The 16,727-nt window shown below is 49.3% G+C and overlaps 1 protein-coding gene across 8 annotated transcripts in view; it reads right to left on the bottom strand.

Moving 5' to 3' along the window:
• The window catches only part of RBFOX2 (RNA binding fox-1 homolog 2), a 162,833-nt gene that overhangs the window by 132,204 nt on the left and 13,902 nt on the right, over positions 1-16,727 (bottom strand). The window lies entirely within an intron of this gene.

Genomic DNA, 16,727 nt, shown 5'->3' with positions numbered 1-16,727 from the left:
CGTTTTTCAATAGCGGGAGCCGAGCTCGGGCGCGTGGCGGCACAGGGAGCGTTTGGAGGGTCAGGCCCGGATCTCCCTCCTCGGCTCCCAGCATGGAGAGTCGTTCCCGGCTCCCGCCGGCATCGGGGCCACAAGCGGCCGCCAGCGCCGCGGCCCTGCGCGCTGCCCCACTTGGGAGCCTCCTGGCTCTGCGGGAGCATCCCCCAGAAGCAGGGGAAAAGTTACAACCTTGTCTTCCCCACGCGGGGAATGGGATCAGGCAACTCGGGCGGATCGAAAAGAACCGGGGAGTTTTCTGTGTGTTTCTGTGCGTTTCCAGCTGAATCTACCCTGGGACCTCGCGCCGCGGTACCCTGGAGCCCCATGCACCTCGCAGCTCGCTCGCTGCCGCCTCCAAGGCTCCCTTCTCCGCTAGGATTAACGGGCAAGACTTCAATCAGGGCCAAGCCGCGGAGCAGCCAGGCCAGCCTCGCACAACAGGAAGCGGAGCGCGGAAAAGCATGCCAAGAGACAGGCATTTTTTCAGGGCAGAGCCCCAGCTCCACGCTGCTGTACTGTCCAGTGACATGGTGAAGACAGGAAAGGAAGGTGATGTCAGACTAACAAAAATAGCCATCTGCTCTGACCAGAATTCCAATAATTTGGAGCAAATAGCCAGGCCAGGTAGCCAGCAGTGATTAGTAGGGCAAAACAGGGCGACTTTCAGGGGAAGCTGCAGCCCCGACAAACAAAGCAGCAGTGAGGTCGCCCAAACTTGTTGGTGTGATTTTCTGGCTCAGAAAAGGGATTATCCTGTCTTGGCTATTCCTTGCCCTACAACAAGGCATTTCCTACGTTGCTCTTTTCCTACCAGACTGTCTTACCAATTTGCTCAGTTACAGATGGATCCCAAATAAAATAAAGTTTTTAAAAAGCCCTAAAAATACGATTATAAGAATGCAGAAAGAAGGTGCATTTGAAATATGCATCATCTTAATTCCAATCTCCTGGCACTTCTGAGAAACTGCACACCTACAACAAGAACTATAAACAGTTGGCACAGAAGGCACTGTAAGACTGAATACCCACATGTGTAAAAAGGCAGCATTTAAGCTTTCAGGCCTGTTAAAAACTTAGTATGCATCAAGTTTACAAATACACATTGGATTCTAAGCTGACAAATGTCCACAGGAGGCTACCCAGACAATACCCATAATTTTGCAGAGAGAAGGAGAGCTTTTGTACACAGAATGCACTTTCACAGCTAAAATGAACAAAGTATTTTACAGAGATTCTTTACAACAGTTCGGGGTTTTCTTTTTATTTTTGGCATGGAAGTAGATTTCTGGAGGACAGAAGATGCTTACCACCACCAACCAGGCTCTTCATTCTCCAGATTAGTCAAGGGATGTTTTTGGCCTCTCAAAGAGATGTTATTTCATTTATTTAATATAATTTTAAATATGAAAAACATACTTTTTGTTTTAGACTGCATATGGCAGCATCTCTGTATCTCTACTCTGTGCATAAAGGGATTACAGCTTCCTGGCATGACCAGTGCTGACAACAATATAGCCAGTGCAATCTAAAACACCTGGGAATATTGTGCGCCGCGTGACATCTATGATCTAGCAAATACAAGGACAATCTGCATGCCTGGAAGTCACTAGCACAGAATATTGATTTCCCTTCTCTTTTAGTAGGCAGTATAATAATAAAATGGCTTCCCTCCTGCTTTTATCTAGCAGGAGGCAGGGCAGGAATCCTAACAAGGATTTAAAATCCAGTTTTGGGGACGCCTTTAGATGCCATGATTATATGGGGCAGAGAGAACGTAATTCTTGCTAATCCATTCATTAGGGCCAACACAGAGCATGAAAATCCATGACAGCTACAAGTTCTGTAGGGTGAGGAAGGCTACAGAACTTCTATGTAGCAAACAGTTTTGCTGCTTATGCTTTCTCAGAAGACAGGATGGAGAATATGAGAGGGAAGAGAAGAGAGAGATGGAAAGAGCTCAGAGGCAGAAGGGAAGTCAGCAAATGAAGAAAATCTCGGCTCTGGGTTACCTGCAAAGAGGCTAACAAAAAGCAGCGTACACTATTTCCAGCAAGAAATCATTTGTTGTATTACTTGCTGAAGGAAAGAGTGAAACTGGTTTGTTGCTTGGGCATGACGAGGTGAAATCATGTTGGCCTTTTAGGAAAATTGGCATGAGGAAAGGTGAAATAGCACATGATTCAGAGTTGTAGACCAAGTCCAGGCAAAGAGGTGCGGGAGGGAGGTTCTGTGCCCTGCACGTCCTGGCCTGATGGTACGAGGTTGCCCTAGATATAGAAATCTCTTTCCTAGGCTCGCACTGCTGACTCCTTCCCAAATGTGCGGAGCGCAGGCAGCCGCGGGAGGAGGCAGCACGGAGCCGGGCGCCGCGGGGAGGAGGGGAGGCCTCGCCGGGGCAGGGAAGGCTCCGGCGTCGCGGCCGCGCCGGCTGGTTCCCATTAAGGCTCCGCGACCGCGGGGCTGCGCAGGAAGCGCGGGGGGCAGGGAGCGGGGCTCCGGCAGCGCCCCCCAAGCACACTGGCCATCTTTGTGCTCCGGCAGCTCCATCTGGAAGCAGTTAGCGAGAAACACTCCCAGGCGTCCCTCTGCACACACACACACACAGAAAAAATAAAGAAAAAATGAAAAAAAAGAAAGAAAAAATAAAAAAGCACTCTTAAGACCACTAAGCCTGGCCCCTTCATCCCCCTCCTGGAAAGGTCCTCTTCCTGCAATAGCAGCAAACAAAAGGGCGCCTATGCGGGAGAGGGGAGCCCTCGAGGAAGGCTCACGCAGCGCAGCCGGACGGCCCTCTCTGCTCACAAGAGGCATCACAAGGGGCAGAGAAAGGCAGGAAACTCCCCTCGCTGGGCTACATGTTCCTGCACAAGCAGCACGTGTGGCCAAGTGTCCAGGGCACTAATCACACCTGGTCGGACAAACACAGGGAGAACCTAGACTGTGGACTCCAGCCGGAGCATCCCAAAGGGGAGCCACACACCGAAGGAGAAACATGCCCCTTCCGAACCTCTCATCTCTGCCAAACCGGTGTGCAGGTGCAGAAGAACACACTTCAGGGGAAATTAAAACACCAACAACACGAAAACCGCTTTCGGAGAGACGGTGGCGCAGCGCACGTGGCCGTGGCGATGTTCCCGTGCTGCCCGCAGGCCCCGAACGATTCCTCCTGCCGAGGGCCGCAGCAGCCATCCCCAAAACCGCGTCTGCTCCTCCTTTAAACGGCACAGCGGGGTCAACACTGCTGGATTTGACCAGAATAAACCGCCGTGTAACCGTTTGTTTATTAGGGAGATACTCCCTTGCATAAAGTTTGCAACAGTTGCTAGCTCCCACAAGGGCCTTTACCCTTCCCTCCACCTTCACTCACCCCTCTCCTGCACATCGGTGTTTTTTGGGGCTTTTCTTCTAAGTGCTATACATTTATCAACAGAAAAAAAAAAAAAAAAAAAAAAAAGGTCAAACAGACATAAACAAAACCAGAGCAAACCTTTCAACAGAGCAGTTAGGCGACCGCATCCGAAAAGTAACGCAGCTGATTCCTACTACAGTACTATGCCATTCTGCTGCACAAAATACGCCTTTGCTTTTCTCCTTACGCCCACCCTCTACCTGAATATCATCTCTCTGAGCCACACGCAGTCTTAATCTGATGTGGCCATATGCCATGGCCCTCTGTTATCAAAGCATAATACATAAAAATAACTTTTTAAAGTTTTAAAATAACAGATTTTCCTCAATCATTAACTGTGGACTCCTTGGAACCGACTTCTGCTGCACCCACCTGCGGCAACGCCGACCACCGGCTCCTCTGCCCCGAGGGGCTGGCACGGGAGCTCTCCTCGCACCAATCTCCTAAGTGCATGGAAAGGGACAAATCCCGCCTAAGCTACCAGACAAACCCACCCTGGGCAAACTGTACCATACGACACGTTACGGCCGATGGTTCAACCCAGCCACACAGCCAAACCTGACCCAGACTCAAAATATATAAAAAGGAATGAAGAACCACGCTGCAAACAACGCTTACAGCTAGAAAGGGGTTAAAAGTGGGAGGAAGGGAGCACTAATCCGCGCCTCCTTCCCTCCCTGAGGAGGGACCCCTCCTTTCTAAAGCAGTTTTGAGGCAGATTTCAGTGCTTTGTTTGAAGCTTAAAGTGAAAGGAAGTTAGACCTGCCCTTCGTTTGGGAGGCTGCATCCAAGAAGGCAGGAGAGCGCTCCAGGAAGACGGGAAGATGAAAAACAAAACCCAGCCCTGCAATATGGACACAGCGAGGCAGTTACAGTAAATTAGTGTTTCCATTTAGCCGCACACAGAAGCAGGACAAGCCATTTTTAAAGGCGTTTCTGAGAAGGATCACGTTACTGTGGAGAGCAAATTTATCCCGCAAGGTACCTTTAAGTGGTCTGAATTCTTAAGTGTGGCCCAGGTCAGAGCACTAGTCCTGCTTATAAGGGAAAAGCCACTGCCGCGGCTGCTTGCAATCCACCCAGAAAGGCCAAGAACTTTATGTATTAATGGAAAATGAAAGGAGAGACTGCCAGCAGTATCAGACATTGCAATATTCTCATACCGTTCTCCATCCCAACTATAAATACAGCCTTCAACCACAAAAATAAGGCTGCAATCAAACAAGAGGCCTTAGGAACAGTCCAGGCCTGGGAAAGGTCAGGACAGTTGTCAGAGATCTTCGTGGTTAGTGCAGCATTAAAACGCCGGGATGCTGCCCCACACACCTCAGCGGCTGCAAGAGTCGGTGCGCTGAGCAGGCAAGAGGCAGACGTGGTTCCTGCTCAGAGCAAACCTCAGTCCTGCCAAGTATTTCTGCCTTTTGCCAGCTTTAAGAGTTGTTAAGGACCCACGAGTAGAAGCTCCTTTCAGAGCCTAAGTCCCACCTTGTTGCCTTCACAGATTTTTCAGAGCCACTGGAAGGAGACAAACACAAACACACACACACACACACACCCCCAGGGGAGGTCTGGAAACCCCAGATCCCACATTCCTGCAAACACCACACAAAAGCATCAAAGCCCCATCCACCCTGCTGTCACAAACAAGTCACTGTCCCAGCAGTGGAGCTAACCCACTAATGAGTTTCTCCTATCTTGGTGTCCTCTTCCCCCCAGCTCTTTCCCACCCTGACCTCCCGCAGCACTAACCACAGCTCCCGCCTCGCGCTGCCCCCTGCAACATTCCCACCAGGCAAAAGGCAGCACGCGCTGCAGCCGCTCCAGAGCTGCTCCCGAGCTGCACGGGCTGCCTATCCATTTATTTGATCCATAGGGAGTGCACGGCACACAAATCCCAAGAGCCTTTCCCTTCACAGGGCACTCATCTGGATCTGCCTCACCACTTTTCATGAAGCATTGAGGAAAGTGGCATCGTTACAGTCCTCCCCCTTTCTTCCTCTCCCCTTTCTAAAATCACTTTTAAACATGATTGAAATTACCATTGGGTTCATAAACATGTGCGTGTGGGAAGGAATTGTCACAGCACCTTCACGTAAGTCTTGTTTCCTTCAGGATTTAGTCTGAAAACTCTTCCCTGTGCAAACCCTGGAGATTTATTTGCATTAAGTAGCTACTGTTCCCTTCCTAAATCTACAGATGAAATGCAGAACAGGAGAGATCTCAAAACACTCTGCTCCTGAAATTACAGCATCATGTTTCCTCCTCAAACGTGGCACATTCACCTGAAGAAAACAACAAAAAAAGAAAAATAAATAAATAAATAAAAGGAGCTGTCCTCCTACTGAACACCCAAGCACATCAGAGAAACTGGCACCACAGCAAATTCCAGAACCGGAGCAGACCAAAGGCCCCATGGCAAAGAGCAGACAAGGAGGCAAGTCAAAGCACCACAGCTTTTGGAGGGGGCTTTTGTTTGTTTAACTTTTAAAGGATTCTTTGTAAATTTAGCTGACATTTTATTCAAAGCTCTACACAGTTACAGCCCCATAAATTCAGCTGTTTGCTCCCTTCTTTCCAAACTCTTCAGCTAGGGTTTCAAGAGACTAGAACTCAATTCTGCTGAACTCCACACTGATGGGGAACATGTTTTTCTAAGAGCACAGTTTTACAGCCTGATTACGCCAACCCAAGCCCTCACTCCACCAAAAGGGACCTCCCTTTCTTCCTCCTGCCGCTCCCACGTGTGTGTCTCTGCTCCATCTCATGCATGTGCAGTAGGGATCGCATAAGAAGGCAGCGAGGAGATCAGCTTGCAGATCCTCCTGAAAGCTAATCTCTCAGAAAGGGTAAGGATTAGCTTTACGTTCAGAGGTGGTCATTACAGGCCACTTAATCCTTAGCATGGCAGGAAGGGTGTAAGACCACATCGGAGGAGTCGGAGGGAAAGCAGGACTCTTTTATTGGAAGTAGTCTTAGACGGGCTTAAACCAATAGTAAAACTGCACCAAGGTGAGTTCTGTCTGCAAAACTCTTTCTTAGGGGAATATCAATCCTGGACATACATAGACTTTTTAGCCTCTTGTATGGGCTCCTTTAAAACTGCTTTAAAATTCAGGGGTTTTACTCCGTTGAACAACTGATTCTAGGCAACGTCAAGGAGTCATTCAGAAGACAGAAGTCATGGTTTTGATCACATTTCATGAATCCCCTTCCCAATGTCAGAAGGCCTCCAATCCCGCCGGCACCGTACAGCCTAATGCGACATCAGCCGTGTTTTTTCATGCTCTTCTCCTTACCTCATCGCTTAGAAGCGGGGAGCAACTGGAGCCTGTTCCTGCTGCAGCAGAAAGTGGAGGTGTTTAATCAAGCGAGCTTTCAAGAGCAAAAGGGTATGCTGTAAACAATAGCCACGGGTACCCAGAGCCGTGCCAGCCTGCTCGTTTAGCTAATTATTGACAGAGCTGTGAGAATCGGGGCGGGTGGGGAGAGGGCATGGAAAAGGCATTTCCATCAATTAAATCCATCCACGCTCGGTAGCTATTTTTCAGATCAGTAATTGGCGAGGACCCACAGAAACAGATGCTGTTATTTTTTATTGCTGGATTTATACAAACACACATAAATCCCTTCTGTTTGCAGTGCTTCTGTCCATGACATCCATGGCTGTCTCAGGAAAAAAAAAAAAAGCAACACCCTTCACTTGAGGCCTATGCGCTACTGTCACGAGGAGATGCCAAGGACTTTGCGAGACCAACTGCAGAAGAACTGGTTGAAGCTGATTTCAGGTTTGTTGATGTAGGATAAGGCAGACATGCTGCAGACTCCACTGCTAAGCCTAGCAAATGACTAAGGTTGGAAGGGACCCTTGGAGATCGTCTAGTCAAACCCCCCCTGCACAAGTACGATCACCTAGAACACGTAGCCCAGAGGTCCATGTGGCTTTTGAAGACCTCCAAAGATGGAGACTCCACAACCTCTCTGGGCAGCCTTTTCCAAAGTCTCCATAGTCATCATGGATCAATATGTTAGAACTGCTCTTGCGCTGCTCCTTCATGCTACGGCCTCCAGTAGCCAGATCTGCACACTTAAAAGAGCAGAGAGATTCTACCCGATCCTGGAATATGACCTGGCATGAATTATTAATGTTTTCATTACCTCTTAGTGGGACTGCAGCACGGTGAGAGAGCGAGAGCACAAGACTTCAGCCTTTGCAAAACACCAAATCAGGCATCAACTAGAGCCCACAATTTAATTCCTTGAAATACTGGAATTCCCCATACAAATGGCAAAGCAGATGCACGTGTGAACTTTTACATGGGTCATATTGCAAAACACGCTACTCAAAGCTAAGGAGCATCACAAACTTCCTCACTTCCCAGGGCCGGTAGGAACATTTTTACTGTGTATCTGCTAGTAAAAGCACATAGCAAAACCTTTGGTTTATATTACAAAAAGTGAACAAAGATCAGCAAAAAAACAAGTCTTGCAGAAAGGCATCCAAACTATGACAGGAAGAGTTGTGTACATGCATGTGTGTTTTATGTGCACACATATATCTATATGAACATGACCAAAAATTAAACCTAACACCTGCCTAAAATTTCTAGCCAACAGCTGTGGGGATTTGTAGTGCTAAAACTGTCTGAGAAAGGAAGAAACGCCTGGAAAAGTCCCTTGATCTACACAGTATCTTCCTAGTGCCCAACAAATCAAGTCTTCAGGCACCAACACCATCATTTGCAGTGTACAAACATTTGTGTCAAAATAAAGCTTGTAATCCTCCTGCGTGAAACACCAAACCTCCCAAATCCCAACCAGTATGAAGACAGCATTGCATCAGTTAGAGTCGATTGAAAGATAGTGCTGGTGCCTGGAGGATTATTTGCAGCTTTAAAGCAGCAGCAGGAAAAAAATAAAAATAAAAGATGCTGGAATTGCACACAAATGCTGTGGCTGCAGGGGAAAGCTGTTAGCAGCTGAGGAGAGGGGCACTATACATGTTTAGGACAGAACAGGCTGAATGAGACTGCTTTTCCCTCCCACAGCTTCTCAGTAAAATCAGGAATATAAGGGAAGGGGTTCGGAAAATATGCTCCTTTCTTGCAATAGTCAACAATCTCCTAGAAGCAAAGAGGGAAGGAAAGAGAAAAAACTTTTTCTTTTCTTCTGCTACTGTTACGAAAATGGGTAAAAATGAAAAATTCCAAAACTCAGCAGTACCTGCTAATAGGAACAGAAGCAAGATCTGGGAACAGCAATCCAAGCTCTCCCCTACTTCTCAGGGCCAAGCATTACAATACAGACTACACCTGGGCCTCACTACTCAAGAGCCCAGGCCCATCAGCTTGTGTATTTACTTCTGGATGGACCGAATGCTTTTGCACACTGCAAAAAGGCAGAGAACACCACTTGCACTTCCATGGCCTGTGCGCTAATGGAGAAGCAGAGCACCACATCTGCTCTTGGTTCCTGCACAAATAGCACTGTGTGCTTCACTGAAAAACACCTTTGCAGTCTGTTGTCTCCTCTCCCACTCATTCAACTTTAAAAGCAAAAAGAAAGCTCCCTTCAGATCAAGTTTCCCTCTCCTCTGCTGACACGGAGCCCTGCTTCTCTCCCCATTCCGGCAGGAAGGACTAACAGGGTGCCATCACTCCCTGTTCTCTTGCTCCAGGCTGTTTTAATTTGATCACCATTAACTGCATACAAGCTTGTGTGGGCCAACATCACATCCAGGCCTTCCTAGGATTTGTGACTCGCTTCCCTCTCCAAAGGGCTACGCCACGTCCCCACTGCCCCTTGCTATAGAAGTGTCACAGCGAGCGACATCGAAACGACCACTTCAAGGATAATGGCATATTCCCCTGCTATACATAAGAGCGAAAGGGGCAAAAAGACAGAAAATCCTTCTCCACCGCTGTTCCCCGGGGATCAGCAGCAGCCACACAGGGCAAATCGAGGCAAAGAAGAGGAGCTGCAATCCTAAGAGCCTCCACCTTTGGAGACGACAACGCTCAGCAGGAAAGGCTTCCCACCAGCCAGCAGAAAAGGGCCCTCCCCAAGTACCAGCAGTGCCTCCGATGTGAAAGAACCTGGTTTCTCCCAGCAAGAGAGAGCGCTCCACTTTCTGCAGCTCTTGTCGGACCCGAGAGACCCAAAGCACTTTAAAAAAGCACTGAAATCTAAGAGGGCAGCAACTGCACAGGGCAGGGTGAGGAATCATCTGCCATTTTGTACTTGCAATCACTTAGTTGTCACCTTGACTCCAGAAACCTGTTTTTGAGGGAAATTATTGGTCAAAATTCTCATATTACTCATATTAGGCTCTAGTCAGATACACTAGTCTTTACATTTCAACAGAGCTACTAGACAACATCTCATTCAATGTGGAGGATGATTCATTCAACTAAATCACCAGGAGAGTCTGGACAAGGAAAACAAGGTAAAGAAAAGGCAGGTTTACACTGCCATATGGAGGAGAAAAACACTACTCTCTCCAGGTGGAAAGAGAACCCAAAACTCCGCTCAACTACCACCAACCACGAGCAAAGAGCACTCTGGTCAAAAAAACCTTCTCCAGGACCAGCCACCTGCTGTAATTGCTTAAAATGAAATAAAAATAAAAAAGGGGAAGGGGAAGGGGAAGGGGAAGGGGAAGGGGAAGGGGAAGGGGAAGGGGAAGGGGAAGGGGAAGGGGAAGGGGAAGGGGAAGGGGAAGGGGAAGGGGAAGGGGAAGGGGAAGGGGAAGGGGAAGGGGAAGGGGAAGGGGAAGGGGAAGGGGAAGGGGAAGGGGAAGGGGAAGGGGAAGGGGAAGGGGAAGGGGAAGGGGAAGGGTGTCTTCTGCCTTCATGTCAACCACATATATCCAGAAGGTCTCCTAAAGAGAAGCAACGCTCTCCTCTAAAAGTATAAACAGTCCCTTAGGTTGCTCTCATGAGTTGTGATGTCGTGCTCTCACGAGTCTTTTAAATGTTTAGCAATAAAATTATTCAAATTAGTACAAATGCGGGCAAATAGGAAATGGTTTCCACGAGGACAATAAAGGAAACGTTTCCTCTCAGAAAATGAAAAAAAACATGGTTGCTTCTTCACACAGTGACCCCGGAGAAGCCAGGATGTGGAAAAGGGAAGAACCTCAGGTTGTATTTAAAATAACGAGGACGTGTTTTTACAGAGAAACCCATGCCACACAGGCAAAACACACACCGGATACCATACACCACATAAGAAAAGGTGGTAGAAAGAGATGGCGCCTTGGGAACCCAGTCAGCCTTCAGACGGGCTGCAACACAAAGACAGACAGAAACAAAGGAAAACTCCTCAACAAGTGCTCAAAGGGAGAAGGAGGCCGGTGCCGCCCATGCGGCGGGCGGAAAGACTGCAGGGCAACCCCGCTCGCAGGCCTGCAGCGAGCGAGCTCCAGGGCAGGCCTCGCGCCCGCGGGCGCCCCACGGGCTGCCCGGCCTCTCCGCAGGACTCCCACGGCGCGGGACACCTCCGGGCACGCAAAACAACGGCATTAATCACTGGGTGCTGGCGCGGCGCCTTAAAGCCGCACGGGGAATTTAATCTGAACGGCAGGCTGGGGAGGAGTGAATAATTCAGGCGCCCTGCTCACTTACATAACGTTAAGGAAAGCCGAAGCCGGCCTCGCAGCGCCCTTAGCCGCCCCGCACGTTTACGTTCGGGGTGAAAACGTGGAGTTTTTGGAGCGCAAGCGGCTGTCGCGGCCTCCCAGCGCTGCCCGCGGTGGCTGCGAGCAGGAGCGGAGCCGCTCGGTGCCACACTGAGCTGCTTGTTCCCTCCGCACACAGCGCCCTGTGTCTGGCCGAGGAGGAAAAGCCACCGGGACGATCATGTGCTCCAGAGCAGCCCGGCCTCCCGAGATTAAAGCAGGAGCCTCTCGCAAGCTACAGACCTGCCGTAAGAGAAGCTAGCGTTACGTTAGCCTACCAAAAATAGGGAAAGCAGGAAAAGGGGATAAGAAAGGACAATCAGAAAGGTGTTTGGGGATAGGAAGAGGGTTAACCTCCAAAGAGACAAGCTTATTGACTCAGAATTGCATCAGAGGAAACAGCTTTGGGAAAAAAAATACTCTGTGCGGGCCTGTAACATCTATGGATGACTACGCACACAGGCACCAGGGAGAGTTCTCTGCCCTCTCCACCCTCACCCCTACGCTGAGACTGATCAAAGCCTCAGCACACCCCGCTCAAGAAACACAATTTCCTCCTTAGTCACAAGCAGGAATGGGAAGACCTCACAGCGAGAGCAGCAAACGTCTCTCTAGATTTTTTTTTCCCCTCCTCCCCACAAAAATACACCTAATGTTGAAACCATTTTGGAAGGCATCAATTCCAAGGCCAGGAAAGATGTGCCAGATCAACCCCACATTCTGGGTGCTCCTATTTTTAACATATACCTCCCTCACCGCATGCTGCAACATGACACAAATGCCTTTAGCACACAAGAGAATTGCCTCCTACCGCGGCCCGTTAGCCAGATTGGCCCTGAACACAAGGATCCAACATTACCACACCAGCCGGAACAAAAACGCGCAGAATTGGTGAGGGCATGAACAAACAGCAGTTATAGCAGCCAAGGGCGAAAACCAGAGCCTTGCCACATACCGGGCAGCTGATAAGAGCACTGAGTCAGTCTTCAGTGAGTAAAAGTTCCTTCCATCATTTGTGCTCTCAAGGACTTTCCGACCGACTGATTCACTGCTGAGTATTTTAAACCACAGCAGCACCCGCGTTATTCCAGCGGTCTGCACTTCCTGGGCCTTCCCGCTATTGCTCACGCACTCGCTCCGACAGCTTGTGCAACGGTGCCACACAAGTGCTCACGGATAAGCAGACGGAAGGGAAATCAGGTCCCCTGGGCTCAATGGGAGCCCTAGGGGAAAAAGAAAAAATATCCCATTCTCCACGCATTACCCTCCTGCGCCGGCCAACAGGCCGGGCGAGCATCTTAAGCACAGATGTCTGTCCCATTACAGACCTCCCTGGGGCCTGAAAGGACTCAGACTGTCATTCAGGAGACAAAGAAACCCAAACTGAACACGAGGCCACAAGTAAATCTTTGCAAGCTTGGGCTCCGGTGTCAGCTCCTTTATCTTCACTGCACTGAACTCGGCTGTCAGGTTGAAAGATACAAATCTGCTCCAAAAACACTGCAGACAGAAAACATTAACAAATATATTTTAGCTGAATATAAACTTTGTACATGACATATTTAGACTAAGCCATTTGACACTTCAGATCGTACTTTCAAAATAGCTGCCAACCAGTAGCTCTCCCTTCTTAAAAGGAAGGTGCAAAGACAGAAGGAAAAAAATCATACAAAGTCTCTCCTACTTTAGGTCTCACATCACTTTTAATTAACAAGAATTACTGCATCATTAGATTTAGTAGCAGTACTTAAAAACAAATCAGATTTGCGGAGAGGAAGATAAAGCTATTGAATCTTCTGACATTTGCAACTTCAAGTGTATTGAACTAGCACCTCTGTTTGTATTTGTTGCATTGGCAAAGAAAGAAGCAGTCTCTAATCAAATAGACACAAAACAGTCTTGACTACAGGGATCAAACACACGAGATTTTGTTCCTCTTCCTGATGCTACTACTCCCTAGGAAATGAATCTTTCTCACACTGTGGAAATCATCCCAGCCAAGTGAGTCACCAGCACCATCCCAGAGGGGCATGATCCAGAGGGCAGCTGGAAGCAGCTGCTATGAGATCAACCGAAACGGGGAACAGAACTCAGACAAGGTCCCAATTTTGCCCATTCTGAGAGGACCAATTTATTTTTTTGCCTTTGGCAGGACCATCAGCCTCCCCACGCCCCTGAGGACTGTTTCCTCATGTCAGTGGAACAAGGCTATCGTTTTAACACAGCTGACACCATGATGAACTCCAGAACCCCAAAGAAACTTGTGCAATGCATCTCTTGCTGGCCAGGCAAGCCTCCTGAACAACTCCCCGTGCAGTGGAGGTGTAAAAAGAAACCCAAACTGGAAAGGCGAGCCAGAGTGTTGCAGCATTTTTTGTGTTTTTGAAGATGTGTGGCTCTCAAACAGCCAAATCAATTTTTGGTATCTCTAAGTTTGGTAACTGGTTGTACAAGGAGCAAAATTACAGTCCTCATCTGCCCCCAACCCAAATCTTTTAAGGAATTTACTGATTTCCTATCAGCTCTTCACTATAAAGTTTTTCTCATTTTTCTTGTGAGCCCAAGGCAAACATAAGCAATGTTGGGAGTGCTTTAGCACACGCTACTCGATTCAGTGATAAAACATGAGATGCTGTTTAGCTTTAGCTTTACATGTTAGATTTTTATCAAAAGCATTAAAGACAAGCATCTGTTGCCTCTATTACCACATCATACTTACAGACAAACAGAGGTTTATACCCAAGCCAGCAATCAAAACGTTTCAGCCTTCTACTAGCACAGGAATATAAAAGACTAGACCAGCTTTCCCAAAACATACCTTTCTAACCCTAGTTTTCACAGCCAACCCTCCTCACTCCAAGAAAATGGAAGCTATTTCACCTCACGACCTTTGGCCTACAGGAAAATAAGAGTTGAGAAAGAATATTTACAGAAAGGAAAAAGCTGGAAAGGGTGTGGGTTAAATCCTTCAACCTGTATAAAAGTTATCTAGCTGCTGGTTTCTGTTTTGAATCCAGTGTAGAGTCACTAGAGCAGAATTGTACCGGCTTCGGCTATATATTCGAATGTGAAAAACGAGAGACACCCCTTTATAATAAGAGGCAGGATGCGAATCTCTCCACGAGGCCACACGGGCCGTGGAAATGGGGCACATTCAGGCAAACTTTATTACAAGGCACCCCGGCCTCTCTCCCCTGACTGCTTGTCCCCCGTGACAGCCCGTCCATCAGTCCCAGAGCCCCTCAGCGCGGAGCAGAGCGGCCCATCCCGCCGTGCTGCAGCCTCCCCGCACGCGGCAGCGGGAACTGCCTTTCCGAGGAGGCCGCAGCGACACGGCTCCACCAGGCAGCGGGAACTGCCTTCCCAAGGGGGCCGCAGCGACACGGCTCCACCAGGCAGCGGGAACTGCCTTTCCGAGGGGGCCGCAGCGACACGGCTCCACCAGGCAGCGGGAACTGCCTTTCCGAGGGGGCCGCAGCCACACGGCTCCACCAGGCAGCGGGAACTGCCTTTCCGAGGAGGCCGCAGCGACACGGCCGCCATGGCAACGGGCAGCGATCCTCCTCAGCGCGGCCTGCTCTCAAGGGCAGCTGGCGCGTGCCGGCGCACGGACGCGCACGCAGGGGAAGGGGGCTCGGCCACCAGCCGCCAAGGGCCAAACTCCGACCATCAGAGAAGCTGCAGAACCAACAATGAGAAAAGAAAACAACGCCTGGGTTTTAAAGCAGTGTTGGTGTGAGGAAAGGGATCGACAGCGCGTACCAGTGTCAAACACGCGACAGGCCCCCCCTGCCAGAGCCCCGGCTTCCCCCGGCTCTGCGCAGGCAGCAGAGCCCTCGTGCAGCCGCATTGCTGTGCGGGGAGTGCGGTGTAAACGTACGCACGGGTTCCCTGGACACCAGTGAAATGGGCACAGCAGGCGCGAGATGCGACGCCCGCTCCCTCCACGGGGCCGCAGAAAAGCTTCCTGAGCTGCTTTTCTTCCTACCACTCTACGCAAGCCTCCTTTCAAGCCATTCCTCGAGCCTACCGGGCTCCTGACAGTCGACGTGCAGTTACTGATTAAAAATCAGCGCTAAGGAGGAGGAAAGAAAATAAATAAATAATAGACAGCGTTGCTGCACTCACAAGAAGGAGGAAAAAGGAAAAAAAAATTGTTTCCTTGCTTTGCTTCAGCATCTCTATCCCCTGGCCTTGCCTGACACAGTCTCAGGCACATGCACCTTAGCGTCTTCACTCCTCCCTGCTCTGCCTCCCATCGGGGCTGGCAACAGACACTCTCAGCGCTTCTGGCAGCCCAAGGGACTCCCACCTGAACCCATTTCGCAGCCCACGACCCCAGCCCAGGCACTCGCTGCGGCCCCACGGCCACGCTGTGGCATCAGACGAAGCGAGAAGCTGGCAGAGCGCAGGAAGCAGCGCTACAGCATCTCCCTTCAGACCGAGCTGCTGTGGAAGATGCAGTTGGCGCACACCAAGGGCAAAGTGCTGCACTACAGATCAGCCAGGCCAACAACCAGCTGGATCCAAAGGACGCAGTCACGCATCCCTTCCCGAGCAAGCAGCAGGCACGGACGCTAGCCCCACGTTTAAAAACCTGACCTAGTAGGCAGACAGCCATAAAACCATTCACAGTGAACTCAGCCAGATCTGGCAAAGGACTTTCTTTTTGTGTTGGGGGGGTATTATTCATTTTCTATTAGATTGTGAAAAAGAAACAGCGGGAACTCATAGCCAGATAGAAGGATGACTTCTTTCAGCAGCCATTCATCATTGGATCAGCTACTGCAGTTACCCGAGGGAAACAAGGCCCTGGTGCCATAGAGAAAAAGGGTGTTAGCAATCAGACCAACCTACACGGGGTGGCCTAGCTCTGTTCAAGCCAGTAGTACTGATATGTCATTTGCAAAGCACAGATGTTTAAATGCTATTTTTTCAAGAGCCTTTTGCAGGTTTTACTTAGTTTTTTTGTCATCCACCCATTAGGTGCTTCGGAGGGAAACTTTCTGCTATGCAGATTGCACCAATATCTGCAAGCTCCATGTACACCCCTGAAGCAAATAGGCAAGAAAATCAAGCAGGGCTTGCTGAAGTCCAGATCTGTGAATCAGTTGCAGGACTGGGCATGCTCAGAAGCTACAAAGACTCATGGGAGAAGACATGAAAAGAATAGAAAAATCTGTACAACCTTCTCCACTGCACTACTCATCTTCCAAAGAAGATAAGTAACAAGTCTAACAGCAGGATGCTGATCCATGTTTGTACGGATTTTCAGATAACTTTTTCTGCTGGAGAAAGATGCCAGAGTTGCAACAGCTGCAGAGTGAATTTTTTATCAACACACTGAGCTGAAACAGCGCAAGATGGTAGCAGGGTACAACTCACCCTGCATTCCTACCAGCCTGCTCCAACCGCGAGGCCTCCTCTTAGACACTTCTGTGGGGGGCTACAGGGGTTAAGGAAGACATTTAGTTCAAAGCAAAGCAGTATATGGATGATCCACTGAACCCCCTGCTCCAGGATTTCTGCTTCTCCACAAATGACACAGTGTGAGTAGTTTCCTTTCCTGTGTATCTTTCACCACACTTTTCTTCCTAACATCAA

The sequence above is a fragment of the Tinamus guttatus genome, unplaced genomic scaffold (genome assembly GCF_059628265.1).
Source record: "Tinamus guttatus ecotype Peru unplaced genomic scaffold, ASM5962826v1 Tinamus_guttatus_pri_ptg000439l, whole genome shotgun sequence".
Classification (NCBI taxonomy): domain Eukaryota; kingdom Metazoa; phylum Chordata; class Aves; order Tinamiformes; family Tinamidae; genus Tinamus; species Tinamus guttatus.
This window is presented reverse-complemented; position numbering and strand designations above follow the sequence as displayed.